Source organism: Glycine max, chromosome 17 (genome assembly GCF_000004515.6).
Source record: "Glycine max cultivar Williams 82 chromosome 17, Glycine_max_v4.0, whole genome shotgun sequence".
Taxonomy (NCBI): domain Eukaryota; kingdom Viridiplantae; phylum Streptophyta; class Magnoliopsida; order Fabales; family Fabaceae; genus Glycine; species Glycine max.
Genome location: NC_038253.2, coordinates 13747983 through 13763962, shown reverse-complemented (window position 1 = coordinate 13763962; position 15980 = coordinate 13747983). Strand labels below are relative to the sequence as shown.

The 15980-nt window shown below is 31.1% G+C and overlaps 1 long non-coding RNA gene and 1 pseudogene across 4 annotated transcripts; one reads left to right on the top strand and one right to left on the bottom strand.

Annotated features, from left to right (window-relative positions):
- Window positions 1-1583: 1583 nt before the first annotated feature.
- Window positions 1584-15186, bottom strand: LOC102665292 (uncharacterized). 3 transcript variants are annotated; one of them, XR_005889368.1, is made up of 9 exons: window positions 13145-15186; window positions 11823-11886; window positions 11184-11211; window positions 11030-11094; window positions 10461-10578; window positions 3405-3503; window positions 3116-3212; window positions 2364-2516; window positions 1584-2275 (listed from the first exon to the last, which is right to left on the bottom strand). It is a non-coding gene; the product is annotated as an uncharacterized lncRNA (long non-coding RNA). The 3 variants fall into 3 exon arrangements; XR_005889367.1 differs by lacking the exon at window positions 3116-3212; XR_003265203.2 differs by lacking the exons at window positions 3116-3212; window positions 11030-11094.
- On the top strand, window positions 5615-9439 carry LOC100797742 (2-isopropylmalate synthase 2, chloroplastic-like; annotated as a pseudogene). The gene is made up of 7 exons (XR_003265200.2): window positions 5615-6420; window positions 6529-6742; window positions 6828-6909; window positions 7012-7101; window positions 7193-8462; window positions 8570-8750; window positions 9126-9439. The product of XR_003265200.2 is annotated as a 2-isopropylmalate synthase 2, chloroplastic-like (transcript).
- Window positions 15187-15980: the final 794 nt, after the last annotated feature.

Genomic DNA, 15980 nt, shown 5'->3' with positions numbered 1-15980 from the left:
AAAACTATTAATTGTTTTTCTAACAATACTTTTATTTATTAGTATTTCATCTAAATGATTAATGAACACACAATTACAGTATATTTCAATTCTTCTAATAAATGTATTTTAGTTGAAGACGACTATTTTGTCATAATAATTGTGTTATTAATAAGTTTTAAGATATACCTTTACTTTAAATGAAAAATAATTCCAATTGAGGGAGTAAGTATAATTAAAAATATGTAAATCACTTCATGATTTTTCACTTTGTACAAAAAACACTATTTAAAAAACTATTGAACATAATTAAAATTATTAAAATGTGCTAGCAATGAAAATTTTAAAATAGTATTTTAGAGATTTAAGTTCAAGTTCTTAATTCAGTTAATTGTAGTAATCAAATAGAAGAATTATCATGTGAATATACATGGAACTGAAGTATTATTGAGAAAGTAATCGGAAACAAACTTTGGCTAGGAGCGCTAGGAATGAGCTGTTTGTCTTTGAAATATTTATGTGGGCGTACTTGTATGGATTCTTGGAATAACGAACATGAAAGTGTCCTCTCACACAAATGGTAAGTTAATGAGAATTAATGAAACGATCTCTGTAATTAATGGGTTCCGCTTGATTAACCTAAGTTAACTGATTGGTTTTTTTTTGGTACATGTTGGAGATAACATGTTTCCAAATAATCAATATTTTAGTGACAAATGTATTCTAATGCCATAAGTAATCATGATCTATTAATTTTTATATATTGATAACTTTGTTACTACTAAAAAAAAATAATTTTTTTATGATACGTATTTTAAGACGATTATATAGTCATTACAAAAATCGTCTTTAAAATCACCGTTATACGACAGTTTTTTAAAAATCATCTTAGAATGATTGTCATTCCAATAACTTTTTTACTAAAAGAGATATTTTTAAGTGTATTTTTCCAACCAGAGATGAGTTTTAAAAAAATGATCCAAATTGAATAAGTCGTAAAAGATGATACAACTTCTGAGTTAGAAGTCATAACGCTTGTTATGACTTTGTATTTTTTTTAACTGAAGCCATAAAATTATTTATGATTTCAGTTAAAAAAAATTCTTTTATGACTTTAAAGTCGTAAGTAAATTTTTTTTTGTTTTACGACTTTGAAGTCGTAAACCTTTTTTTCTAAAATGTTTAAGTTTTTTGTTTTTTTTTTCAAAGTTTATAATCTTTTACGGTTTTTTTTCCTAATTTTTTTTTAAAATAGTTTAAATGTAAAATAAATAGTTTTAATTTTACTTATTAATAGTATATTTTTTATGATTTTATTTTATCTGATATTAATTTATTTTAATGTTTTATTATTTAAAATATGTTATATATTTTTAATATTATTTTATTTAAATGTTTTTGTTTATTTAAAATTTAGATAATTTATTAATAAAAATACATAATAAAATTAAAAACAACATAATTAAAACATTAATATAAAATGCACAATACAAATGAAAGAAAAATAAAAAAGTAGAAATTATATTAATCATGTATTTGTTTGTATGGACAGTTAGTACGATTATGTCCTCCACTTTTACACAATGAGCATTTCTTAGGTCTACTTGAAATTGGTTCGTTCATCTCATTATGTATTCGAGTAGTGGCCGACCTGCCTGATGTCTGTCATCGTTTCGAATGATCAGACATAAAATGTGGACCTAAATATTGAGATCATGTGTCTTCACTTCCAAGGGATCGAAAGTGATGTTGATAAACTTTGAAAATATTTTCCAACTTGTATACAGGGTCAACAAAGTCATCATAATTTAAATTGCAAAAAACACACGCTGCAATTGCATGCGAGCAAAGTAGTCGAAGTGCTTGAAATTATTCACAATCACATGACCATTCATTCAATTTGACAGTGCATGTCATTGCTCGTTGACCAAGCTGCATATTTGCAATTTCCTGAACTTTAAACTCCCTTGTTTTTCGAACATACATGCGAACATAATGTGAGGTAGCAATGTGTTGATTTTCTTGCATCATGACATATACATATTCAGAGTACCTATATCCTACCTTTATCATATTCAACATTTTCATGTCATTAGTAACAAATGAATCATTTATTTTATTAAATGTTTCATTGACTAAGACAGTAATAGGTAATGCTCGAGTTCCTTTCAAAACAGAAGTCATACATTCGGCAAGGTTGGTAGTCATATTTGATCTAATCAATATGCTGCTTGTGAAAACTTTGCTCGCATTGCGAGCAACTTTGCCTCAAATTGGAGTTTCCTTATCTCATATCCTATGCCAAAAGATAAAAAAAATAGTAATAAATATAGTGAAGATTTAATAAAGCAAGAATATAATGCACGAAATAGGAAGAAACATACTCATATTGATGACTTCTTTTTTTAAGTCAACATTTTTAAACTGTTTGTTGAAATTTGATGCAATGTGGGGAATGTAATACACAGGCAAAACATTCGGTCCATTCCACCCAACACGTTCCGATAGTCAAGCTGCTAACAAACTGGTTCCCCTGTCTGATATAATACACAAATTTGATTGCGGTGTAACATATCTTCGTAAATAATGCAAGAACCACATCCAAGCTTCTTTAGTCTCACTCTTAACAATTGTAAAAGTAAGTGAAAAATTGCTCCTACTACCATCTTGTCTGATGGCAGTCAACAAAGTATCATGATATTTGCCAGTTAAAAATGTCTTATCTACTTGCACAATGCATGGGTTAAACGTCCAAAATACACAATTAAGAATCACCCTAGGAGAGTCATCCTCACCTTTCTCCATTGAAGATGGAGTTTTGTATTTTACTATGGTACTTGGTACAAAATGTTAAGCAACTGTCAACCATATAGACAGGTAACTATATGGTTGTTCCAAACTTCCAAATGTTATTTCAAGGGCTTTTTGTTTAGTTGTCCATGCTTTTTTATATGAAACAGTGTAACCAAACCATTGAAGCATGTCTGCAATTAAGGTTTTGATTTCGATACCAGGGTTTGTTTTCACTAAATGAACAATATTATGAGCAATTACAGAAGAGTCTAACCTAACATGATCTTGTGATATGAAAGAATTTGTGCAAGTGTAAATACTGTTTAATTTATTTAACTCCCACCTCTTGCATATTTTGTTGAACGATACTCTCGCCCTCCAATAACATCCATTATCATATTGACTACACATGGCAACGTACTTGTCACTCTTGTTCTTGACTACATCAAAATTAAATGAATGCATAAAATGAAATTATTTAATGGCATTCACAGCTACTTGTTTTGATTCAAATGTCAACCCTTCGTAAAGATCATTTGTACTAACACTCCCTCTCTTTTGATAAGGATTTGAGTACTCTTGATTTTCTAAAAGTTGACTACTAATAGATTCAAAATATGAAAATGACTCACTTTGATTGCTTGGTTCACCATGTTCATGAAATTGTGTCATTGATCGTCATCACTAAAGTTGCTAACACTATCTCTTATTATGGGTTCTTCACTAGCCATCTGTCAAAAAATAAAAAAGTAATTTATTAGTAAAAAGACATCAATTTTGTGTATCTATTGTAAAAAAACCTTTTAAAAAACTGTTAAAAAATACAAAAGTGCAATAAATTTTCCTAATTTTGTGTATGTAAGGCTAAAAAAAATATACCAATAACACTCTAAGTAACATGTGACACCTCCTTTTATAAATTACATCGAAGTGAACAATGTTGTAAATAGTGAATACTAACTACTGAACCCACCATCAATAAAGATAATAATAGCTATCATAAAATAATGCATTGTTTAACTAATTTAATATTCTAAAAACCAAAATTAATAATAACTAAACACTAATATACTAAAACATAAAATAATAAGTAAACAAAATTAATTTAACATGTATAATAATTTATCTAACTAAACCATAAATTAATAATAACTAAACATTAATATACTAAAACATAAAATAATATCTAAAAAAAATTAATTTAACATGTATAATAATTTATCTAACTAAACCCTAAATTAATAATAACTAAACATTAACATACTAAAACATAAAATAGTAAGTAAACAAAATTAATTTAACATGTATAATTATTTATCTAACTAAACCCTAAATTGATAATAACTAAACCCTAATATACTAAAACATAAAATAATAATTAAAAAAATAATTTAACATGTATAATAATTTATCTAACTAAACCCTAAATTAATAATAAAAAAACATTAATATACTAAAACATAAAATAATAAGTAGACAAAATTAATTTAACATGTATAATAATTTATCTAACTAAACCCTAAATTAATAATAACTAAACACTAATATACTAAAACATAAAATAATAACTAAACAAAATTAATTTAACATGTATAATAATTTATCTAACTAAACCCTAAATTAATAATAACTAAACACTATTATACTAAAACATAATTAATTTAACACGCATAAACTAAACTAACCCTGCAATCAACATAACATATATTAAAAATATGAATAATGAAGTCATGTGATCTATCAATGATTGTTTGGACAAAAATCCCTCTCCATATGTTTTGCAATTGTGGAATGACATTCAATAGACAGGTCCATTAGACAATTTGAATTACGATAAAATTATTTTAGATGGCCCACCAAACCTAGATCAACTCCATGACATAGATATGAGGGGGAGAACATATATTTTTTGGCCTCACCATCATTGTCACTGGATTGCCAAATGGAATCATTGGAATGATTTTATTGTTCGTGGTGAAATGGACTAAGGTCTTTTGTATGAAAATTCAGAATACATGCAATGATATATACGTCGAATTAGACGATATATATCACGTGAAGGAACACTATCTACTGAGGTTGTAAGTTTAATTTACAATTTTAAAAATTTATAATGATAGTGATGATGATGATGACAACGATGATAAAATAATAATACACAATTACATATGAGCATCCTATAACAAGAGGAGGTAGAGGTTGTAGACCAAGAGGACAACAAACAAAGATAAATCCAATTCAACAAGACTAGAGACCGAGACACATATCTATCATTATAGACAATATCATCTATATTCTTTATGGAAGTCGAACCTGAACCTTATTTATAATTTTTTTTTTCAATATCATCAGCTTTCGTATTTCATCAATAGACAATTTATACTTAGCATATTTTTTTACCTACTTTTTTTTCCCAAGAGAAGTCTGCCTATTTTTACATCTAGGATTTAAAGAACTAGTTGTGAGACATCATTTCATTATTAGTTAAAAAAAATATAATTTTCATTTAAATGTTATTAATTTTTAAATTAAAGTATTTCAAATTTTTAGTATCTCTTTTTAATTTTATTATGTATTTTTATTAATAGATTATCTAAATTTTAAATAAACAAAAATATTTAAATGAAATAATATTAAAAATATATAACATATTTTAAATAATAAAATATTAAAATAAATTAATAAAATATAAAATAAAACTATAAAAAATATACTATTAATAAGTAAAATTAAAATTATTTATTTTACATTTAAATAATTTTTTTAAAAATTAAATAAATAAACTGTAAAAAATTGTAAACTCTAAAAAAAAATAAAAAACCTAAACATTTAAAAAAAGATTTACGACTTCAAAGTGTAAAACAGAAAAAGATTTTAGGACTTCAAACTCGTAAAACAAAAGAAGTTTTATAACTTTTTAAAGTTGTAAAACAAAAAAAAAATAAAAAAATTACTTAGAACTTCAAAATCATAAATAATTTTATAACGTTAAAAAATACGAAATCATTATGACTTCTACCTTTTTGGTAATTTTTTAAAATTACCATGTGATTCTCTCTCTGTGGCACTGAAACTCTCAGAAGAATGGAAGTCATTCTTCACAACAGGCGCATCCACAGTATCCCCACTTCTTCTATCCCTTTCCCATTCTCTCCCTCTCTGCCCCTTCCTCTTCAACCCTAACCCTAACTCTAATTCCCTCTTCGTCCTCTTGTCTTCCCCCTCTCTCGTACCCTTCTCCATCTCCCTCCGCCTTCATGACCTCGAGGGAGAAGTTGGACGTGGCGCGGCAGCTCGCCAAGCTGGGCGTTGACATCATCGAGGCCGGCTTCCCCGCCGCCTCCATGGACGACTGTAAGGTCGTGAAAATGATCGCCCAAGGGTCGGCAATGCCGTTGACGACGGCTACGTCCCCGCCATCTGCGGCCTCTCCCGCTGCAACGAGAAGGACATTTGAACTGCCTGGGAGGCCGTTAAGTACGCCAAGAGGCCCAGGATTCACACCTTCATCGCCACCAGCGCCCTTCACATGGAGTACAAGTTGAGAATGTCCAAAGACAAGGTCGTCGACATTGCCCGCAATATGGCCAAGTTCGCTCGCAGTTTGGGTTGCGATGACGTCGAGTTCAGTCCTGAAGATGCTAGAAGGTTACTACTACTATTTATCAATTTCACTGTGAAATTGTTTTATGAATAAAATGGCGTCACTTTGTACATTGAGTGTTGGTTGCTTTTTGTGTTTGTGCTGCTTACCAGGTCAGATAGGGAGTTTTTTTATGAAATTCTTGGAGAAGTTATTAAGGTCGAGGCCACCACGCTCAACATACCTGACACTGTTGGTATAACCAAGTCCAGTGAATTTGGAAAGTTGATTGCTGATATTCAAGCTAATAACCCCGGAATTGAAAATGTTATTATTTCCACCCACTGCCAGAATGATCTTGGACTTTCTACTGCAAACACTATAGAGGTATGGTTAAAATTATGTTTTACTTTTTAAATCATGCAGGCAGGGAGAGTGAATTCTGAGTTTGTGTGCTCTTGGATGCTTTTAGGGTGCGCGTGCTGGTGCAAGGCAACTGGAGGTGACGGATTAATGGGATTGGTGAAAGGGCTAGAAATGCCTCCCTAGAAGAGGTGAGGGTCCATTTTCTGTTGCCCAGCCTAGTTCATGTAACATTTCATTAGAGCATGATTATTTGATGTTTCTGTGCTTGAAATCTTCTTTCTTTCTTTAAGGTTGTGATGGCCTCGAGATGCGAAGCACATGTCAATGGCAATCTCTACACTGGAATTAATGCAAAGCACATCTTTCTGACAAGCAGGATGGTCTTATATCTGAAACTGATTTTTCTGTTATTTCTTCTCCCTTTTAAAGACCTTTAATGACCGTTCCATTTATCATAACCTTTTCCTATAGGTCGAAGAGTACACTGGTTTGCGGGTACAGCCACACAAGGCTCTTGTGGGAGCTAATGCCTTCGCCCATGAAAGTGGCATACATTGGTTATGTCAAAATACATATATCCTTGTATATCTATGTAATAGGACATAGACCTTGGTACTTAACATTGTATAATGTTCAAGTTTATAATTTGCGTGCATATGCCTGAAATGAGTTTTCAATAAGCAACAGCTGCACCTTTGCCTCCAACATGTATGCCCAAATTACTGATAAGATGACATGTCTTAGCAGAAGCTACTTAGAATATTGGCCAAAAATCAAAGTTAGTTGCATCATGGGATAAAAAGTGAGCCTTAGCACTAGGTTGCAGCCTTTTGACTTCATGATGATGTTTTCTACTTGTGAAAACACTATCTATGCTCATCTGTGTAATGTGGGGTACATCTAATCCTCTCCAAATCCTACAGTGATGGGAGCCTCATGCACTGGGCTTCACCACCCCTCCCCTCCTCCTCTTTTGTTTGTGCCTTGCATTTGAATCTTATACATATTGCTAAATTACTTTGAATGTTTTGGTTTCCTAAATTAAGATAAAAATGATTTCTTCTTTGTGTGTGATTATACCATCCTGATCTAAATTAGATCATTCCATGGATCCTTATCCCATAGGAGTAGCTTGAACATGATTTCTGTGTTTGATTTTGATTTTGCAACACAGAAAGATATGCTTGATAAATGTTAAGCAATCTTTTTAAGCTTCAATCAAACTGCCATTTTAAGCTTTAATCTTTTACATATAAAAATTTAATTTGTTCATTTCCTTCACATAAGATACAGCCAAGCTTCATTCTATTTGTTTTTGTCCCTGGACGCAGCACCTTTCTTTTGTTCTGTTTTAGGTCCTTGTGCATTTTACTTTTGGGAGAATTCCAAAAAAGTTATTATTCATACATAACATGAAGGAAGAATGATTACTTGGTGTGGTTATTCAAACCAAAATTAACCAAAATAATATGATGACTAAAACCACTTTGGTGTTTTCTCTCCCTCTTCGTATTAAATATTTTTAACACTAGTTCCTTACTTGAAATCATACCTTTTATTTTTTTGGTGACTTAGCCTTAAGCCCTCATAAAAACTGTCCTTTGATTTCAGCCTTTTTTCTTCTTCAAAAACTGTTGTAGGATGGAATGCTAAAACACAAAGGTACATATGAAATAATATCACCTGAGGACATTGGACTTGAAAGAACCAATGAAGTAGGTATTGTACTGGGAAAGCTTAGGTATGTAATTTTCTTTTCTCTAGAACACTTATTTTTGCATGGATCTTGTACACACTGCTAATCCCTATGTTCTCTTCATCCTAACATGAGAAAAATTTTATCTCTAGCTTTCTGGACTTATGTAAGTCCTCATGGTACAAGCATACCGGTTATATTTGAGTGAGTGCACAAGAAGTTGTCTGACTATGGCAGGATGAAACTCTGCGGATAATGATGATTCTTGGCCTGCTTTATTTTGATGCTCAGAAGCATTCTACTTGTTCATCCATGCCTGGTGGTTGATATCAGGTATGTTTTAGTTTTGACACTTGACAGTAGTGTGGAGGATTGAGTTATATATGCTACAAATTTGCATGAATTCTGAAGTTTATTACTAGACGACATAGTATTAGATGTCACCTGTATGTTAAAGGTAATGCTACAATAACTTTTAATCTATAAAACATTTTAAGAGTACTTGTATTATCTGACATTTAGGGTATCTGACATCTAATTGAAGAAACTTGTATGTAGCTTAATTAAGTAATAATTAATATGTCATTTAGAGTATCTTTTATGCTTTATTTCAAAAGACATGGCTCTTTCCTCTGATACCTTGTGCAATCATTTGTCTGCTCTTTTATCTTCTCTTTCTAATGAAAACTTATATTACTATTTTTACAGTGGTTGCCATGCTTTGAGAAAGCGACTTGAAGTTACTATCACAGTACTTTTTGAGGAAGATGGTTATGTCTTGCATGAGTGGCCCTGTATAGGGGAAAATCCCACTTGAATTACGGACTTGACCTGAGAAGAATGTTTGAGGATTATTACTCTTCTCATTCTTCTAGACTTCTAGTTATTTTTCTTATTTGTATTTTATTACTATTTCAGTACGTTATATTTAAATCCATTCCCATCTGATTGGATGATCATGAATTACCTTCCTGCTTGTATGGATTATACATTATTATAGATATATACTAGCTCTTACTTTCTTTGTGTTCTTCATTGGGGAATCTCAATCAGCTCAATATATCTTTCTTTTTTTACACAAGCTCAATATATATCTAGAAAATGTTAGATTCATAACATGTAATGGCTTGGCTGAGTTTGTTTTGTTGGCACAGAAAGAATAGTTAGTTTCACTAAATGGAATGGTAGTGTCCTAATCCTATACCTTCCGCTTCACATATATTCCTGTAGGCTTCGCACTTGCTGTAATATGATTCTATGCTGGGAACCTTTAAAGCAGATGTGAAAATACTAGACAATGAAACCATCAATGTTGATGGTACGCCTATCAAGGTTGTTTCAAGCAGGGACCCTCTTAAGCTTCCTTGTGTTGAGCTTGGAATTGACATTGTTATAGAGCTAACTCCCCATTACATGACTTATTTCAAACATGATACAATATTGTTTATTTATTAAAGAGCTCTTAAAAGGATTAATGAGTGAAATTTTGTTCCGGGAAAGGGAGTGTTTATGGATGGTCCTGGGGCTGGCAAACACATCCAAGCTGGTGCCAAGAAGGTTATTATTATCACTGCTCCTGCAAAGGGTGTTGATATCCCAACTTATGTTGTTGGAGTAAATGAAAGGGACTACACTCATGAGATCTCTAACATTATAAGGTTCGTGACAACTAACACTGTGTTGTGTTGTGTGTGTTTCAAATGTCAATGCAACAAATTAAAATATAGACATTCAGGCAGTTTTTGACGAATGTGTTTTTTTTAAAACAAATTAAAAATTTCATATACATTAATGTCCTAGCTGAATTCTGAAATTTTATTCAGCCCAATTATTAATTTTGAAATTGAGATTGTTACGCAATCATGCAGTTTGTCAAAGTCAATAAAAAAAGCACAATCAATCACACTTTTAATTAGGACACAATGACTCACCTGCAGGGCATTGGCTACAATTTCTTTAATTATTTTACTTCCAAAGTATAATAAGAAAATCTTCGCAAGAGTAAATAAAAAATGGATAGCAATATTGTAAAAAACGCAAAACCTTAGAATCATTGAAAGCAACAGCAACATCATCTACATTGACATCCTCTTCCTCTATAAAAGTTGTTTCATATCCTTTTTTGAACCATTCATTTTCTAAGTTCAGGAATTTTTATCCTCTGCAAAAAGCAACCCGATATTAATATATTGAAGGGTAATTAAAGGATTGGAATCACAAAGAACAAAATCAAGACAAAAGGGCCCAAAAGGGGGGAAAACACAGGAATTTTTATCCTCTGCAAAAAGCAACCCGATATTAATATATTGAAGGGTAATTAAAGGATTAGAATCACAAAGAACAAAATCAAGACAAAAGGGCCCAAAAGGGGAGAAAACACAAAACCTTCATCCTAGCATATAAGACCATTTTTGACAAAATTTATTTTCCCATTTTATAAGATTTCCTTCAAAATAATTTTTTATCAAAATATTTCTTAATTTCTTTGAATTGGTTAAAAAGGTGTTTATGTATATAGGAGGGAGGTAGTTATGTAAAAATAAAAAAGCTTTTGGTTCAGAAATCACTGTGAAAGGGTTTGGGTCAAGAATACGCTTCAATAGTTTCTTTACCTCATGAGAAAACCATGATGCAATAATCTTGCTGGTATCACATTGAAAAGAAACAACACAACAATCTACGAAGAGAAGGGACACCAACAAGTAAAATTATCTAAACATAATTAAAAGGGAAAAAACTTGAATCATATTAATTTTGAAATCTTACCTTAGCTCTAGAAAACAGATGCACCAAGCTGTATGTGTGAGCAAAAAGGTAAAAACCATGATAAGAAGCCAAACTCAAGCTAACATAAAATGGTAAACTCTGGCTAGAGTAGGGTATATATCACCCATATTCACAACTATAGGACCTTAGTCAGATCCTTAATGTATATTATCATTGCATGACTCACCAAATCCCTATTTAGCATTGTTTTATAGGACAAATTTGGCAAGGAAGCTACAATTTGAGAAGTTCAATAGACATGCAGCAGCTATTGAGGTTCTCGACATTACTGTTTAGCATAGTTCATTTTCAAAAATAAATTATATATTAAGTCAGCATCTAAAATTACGAATACAAGTTAATTTAATTCCTGAATTTATAAAAAATATTATTTTAATTTTAACTTATATTGATTAAATTTTAGAGACTGAAATAATTATTTTAATAATTTTAAAAATTAAAAGGACTATTATATAATAATTTTAAATTTTAAGTATTAAAATAATATTTTACAATTTTATAAATTAAATTCATTGGTGCTCAAATTCATAGATTTAAAGAATTAATCTCTAATTGGATAGTTGGTCTAAGAAGAAATGGTGAAGAAATAAAAGAAAAGAAGAAAATGGACTTAAATACCATTTTGATTTCCAGAAGTGTACAACATTATCTGGTTGAAAACCAAAGCAACGCCACTGAAGACCTGAAAACCAAAGCAGCAAACTACAATAAATAACTAAGCTGAACACAATTGACTAATTCTGCACATACTGCTAATTAAGCATCATATTTAATTAATTATATAGCTAATTTGTCTGGTTGGAATCTAGCTAGCACAAAAAGGTCAATAAAAATTATCTCTACAAAGCCTGTGCTTCCTAAGACTAAAGTTTTATCCACAATAGTAAAAACAGTAGCCTATTCTTCACTGCATAGTTCTCTCATGGTTTCAGGATAATCCCCATATATCATTTTAGCTAGCATTGTGAACACTCCTACCTGTTCTGCCAAAGAGCTTATATTCCGGTTGGGGATCCTACATAAAGATAACTGCTAGAAAGGAAGCTAAAGATAATATTAAAATGGAAGACTTAGGTAATATTGGTCACATTACACCATTCTTACAAGATATCAGTGTATGCTGTAAAAAATATTGAACCATTATTGGCCTTCACTAAGCAGTTTATGCTTTTTATTGCGAGTGGCACATTAATAAATAGTATTTTAGCATCTTTAAAGTTTCACCATTTAGTTCAGAGTCCTAAACTGGCCACCCCTTTTGCAATTAAATATTACCACAATGTATGAGTTTTATATTCAATGGATATTGGATAGTTCAATTCCCATACTCCATCACAAAAGAGGTCAAAAGCTTTTCTATCTCACAAGTAATTTCAGCTTTTTTATACCATAACTTCTATATGAACTAGAACGAAACAAAGAAAAACAAATTTGGTTAAGTTTAAAGAATATTCAGAATAGTTGACGTTATCAGTTTAGGCACAAAAATGCTTGAGTATCTCTCACACTAAGCAGATTTTAATATAAAAGAAGTTTACAGAAAAAGAGTACAATAGAGTCCCTAGACTACTGTAAACAACTACTACTAGATACAACAAAAGTCAGCTATAAAGACTGAACAACAGACATAGAACAAACATAATAAAACTTTTCTAACAACAATTTTCATGGATTCCGATCCTCTATCATTAATTTTTTCCTTAGTTCATTTTCTGAATATTACAAGCAACATTATTAGTATTCACAATTTCCTTATTAGTATTTTAGAAAGCTCTAATTCAAGGGAAAGGTTTAATTAAAAATTTCGTTTTCTGTCTTTACTCCCTTCTCCATCCGAACTTGCTATCAGAATTTAGACATGACTCTTCTAAAGTTAAGCTTCTAAAATGAGTATGTAAGGATGTATTGTGATCTTAAAAAGCATTATAATTTTAACTTACTAAAATTCAAGGGTAATGGCCAATGAAGGTTCACTGAATCACTGTTGCTGCCACTCCAGAATTGCATTATGTAGAGCATAGTTAGGTACCAAATCAGTGTGATAACCCTTTTAGAGGTGGTGAGTAACCCAAAAAAATACATTTGAGAGATTTGGTAGAGTTTACTTTATAGTGCAACCAAAGACAATGAGAAGAACACGGTAGAGATTTTATTGAAATACAAGATAGAGTAGGGAACCTACTTGTGAAAAACAGATGAAAACATGCGATTAATTGGATAACATGTTGCGAGAAGTGCATCACCCAGGGAGCAAATAGGAACATGATGGTGAAGTAGGGTACAAGTGGTTTCAACCAAGTATTGATTCTTTGTTTCAACAAAACCATTTTGTTGTGGTGTGTGAACACGAGAAGACAAATATTTACGAGCATTATTAGTGTGCCAAGTTTTAATACAAGATACACCTTTTAAAAGGTCAAGGACGAAGAAGCACGTGACTCAAACTTGCATGTGCTAATTTGCATTTTTCTCTACAATATAATTGTTAATTTGACTATCACACACAATCAATCAGATCAAAATACCTTCGATGTGAAAAATGCCTTTTGTCCAAGATGCATTCTATGTTTTGGGTTCAATCAAGGGAAAGAAGAATTAGAGACCACTGCGGAAATAAGACATTACCACATCAATTCAAGCTATTGCTATGAAACATAATATTGATAAGGCACTTATTCTGCATCCAATTTCTTCAATAATTCGCTCTAACAGCTTTCCTCCAACTTGAAACTACCTAACACGTGAGATGAAGGAAGAGATGAAAGATACATTGCACACCACATAAACCACTCAAAAAACCAAATAAGCAACGAAAACGTGAAATTAGTTGACTACACAATTGGGTGGGCAATCGATAAACTTGACCAACTTAAAGGTTCAACACAACATTTTATTCATTGCAAAAGATCACAGAGCAAACTGTATCAAAATTAAACCTTTTTGGGGTCTGTTTTTTCAATGTCAGTTACAATTTCAGAGACATATTCCTCCCAGTCTTTTAGGGGAATTGTTTTATTTGTTAGTGAAAGTATACTTGATAGGAACTTAGATATATACTAGAGAATTATAGAAAATACAGAATCAGAACTGATAATATGAGATTTGAAAAAAAAAATACCATAGAAAGGAAATTCAGAAAAAGAAAAGATGTCGGAGAAGAAAGCTCCTTTGCCCTAGTGGCAGAATCCACACCCCAAACCTTTTCCTAAAAAGTGCACACCCATCCTCATAGTGCCCCCTCATCTTTTTTGATATTCACATTCCCTTGAATGACTCACAAGAGTCACAACACCATCTCTAATCTCCTTATGTTTGCAGTCCATTTTGCTAAGCGTGGTTTTGTATACTCAAGTATGTCATTTTTTCTTCTCCTGTACACCTAGATTGGTGGCCCAATAAAAAATTGAAAGATACTACTAAGAAGTGCAAAAAGACACATTACATAAGAATTGAAAGAAACTTAGAGGAAATGAAAAGAGACATAGAGAGAAAAAATGAACCGGAAGCAGAGAAGGGTGAGTGAGGGAGAAGAAATAGAAATGGGAGCGCTGATAACGGCAAGTGTGAGGGTTTCTTTTAACTTCCAAAACAGCCTTAACCCAAACGAAGAATGTTGCTGGTGGTCGTTGATGTGGACCAATATTCAGGCCCACATTGAGAGGGACAAACAAACACAGCACAAAACAACCTCAACACATGGAAATTAACAAAAATCTAAAAAATGAGGTGCCTAAAGAGGTGGATTTGATGGAATCAAGATTGAACACTGCGATTGGAGATTGTAGCGAAACGAAGGTGGCTCGAGAAGGCACAAAGAGGAAGAAGAAGACACAAACGTGGATTGAACCATTGCCACACAAAGAAGAGAAGAAGCAAAGTGGCCATGAAGGAAGAGTGAAAGGGAGTTGAAGAGTGGGAGCACCAAAAGCTGTAGTTGAGGGAGAGTGAAAATACAGGAGTGCGAGAGAGGAAAGGGATGAAAATAAACAAAAACCTATTAAGGCTGTTTTGGAATAACCATTTTACAAAATCGTCTTAGAATAACCATTTTTTAACATGATTTTCATATTAGAATAACCATTTTTTAACATGATTTTCATAAAATTATTGTAGAGTGGTTGTATTTATTTATAAGAATATCATCTATTAAGATAGTTTTTGAGGAATCGTATTTATTTCATTGTCCTAAAAAATAATTTTTCTAATAGTAAGAACAATGCTCCTATTTGTAAAAAAACAACTCTATATATATATACCTTACCGTTTTCATCCACAATGCATGATAAGTGATAAGTTATTGGATTATCAATATCGTTGTTATATTTTTAATTAATACTATTAGTTGATAGTATAAACTAAAATTGATAACAGAGAAGAATCATAAACTTTAATTTGTCAATATTTAAATTAGGAATTAAAAGAGAAAACCTAAAATATTTAGTAGTAAAAAATAAAAAATCCTAAATTTTAATGATAAAAAAATGAATATTTACATAGTATCTTACCGATAATACTCATTAAATTTAAATTAATCAAAACATTTATAGTTAGGTAATCTTATAGTTGATATTTACTTATATTTTAAAATATAATTATACATTAAATATACTTTTTTAAATGAATTATAAAATACTTTTAATTTTTATAAAGTTTATAGACTGGATCTATCAATTAAAAACTTTTAATTTAATGGTTGAATAATTGAAATTTAATATATACAAAGAGTATTTGATTATACCAAAAATTACTCTTCAAATATTTCATCCTTACTATATA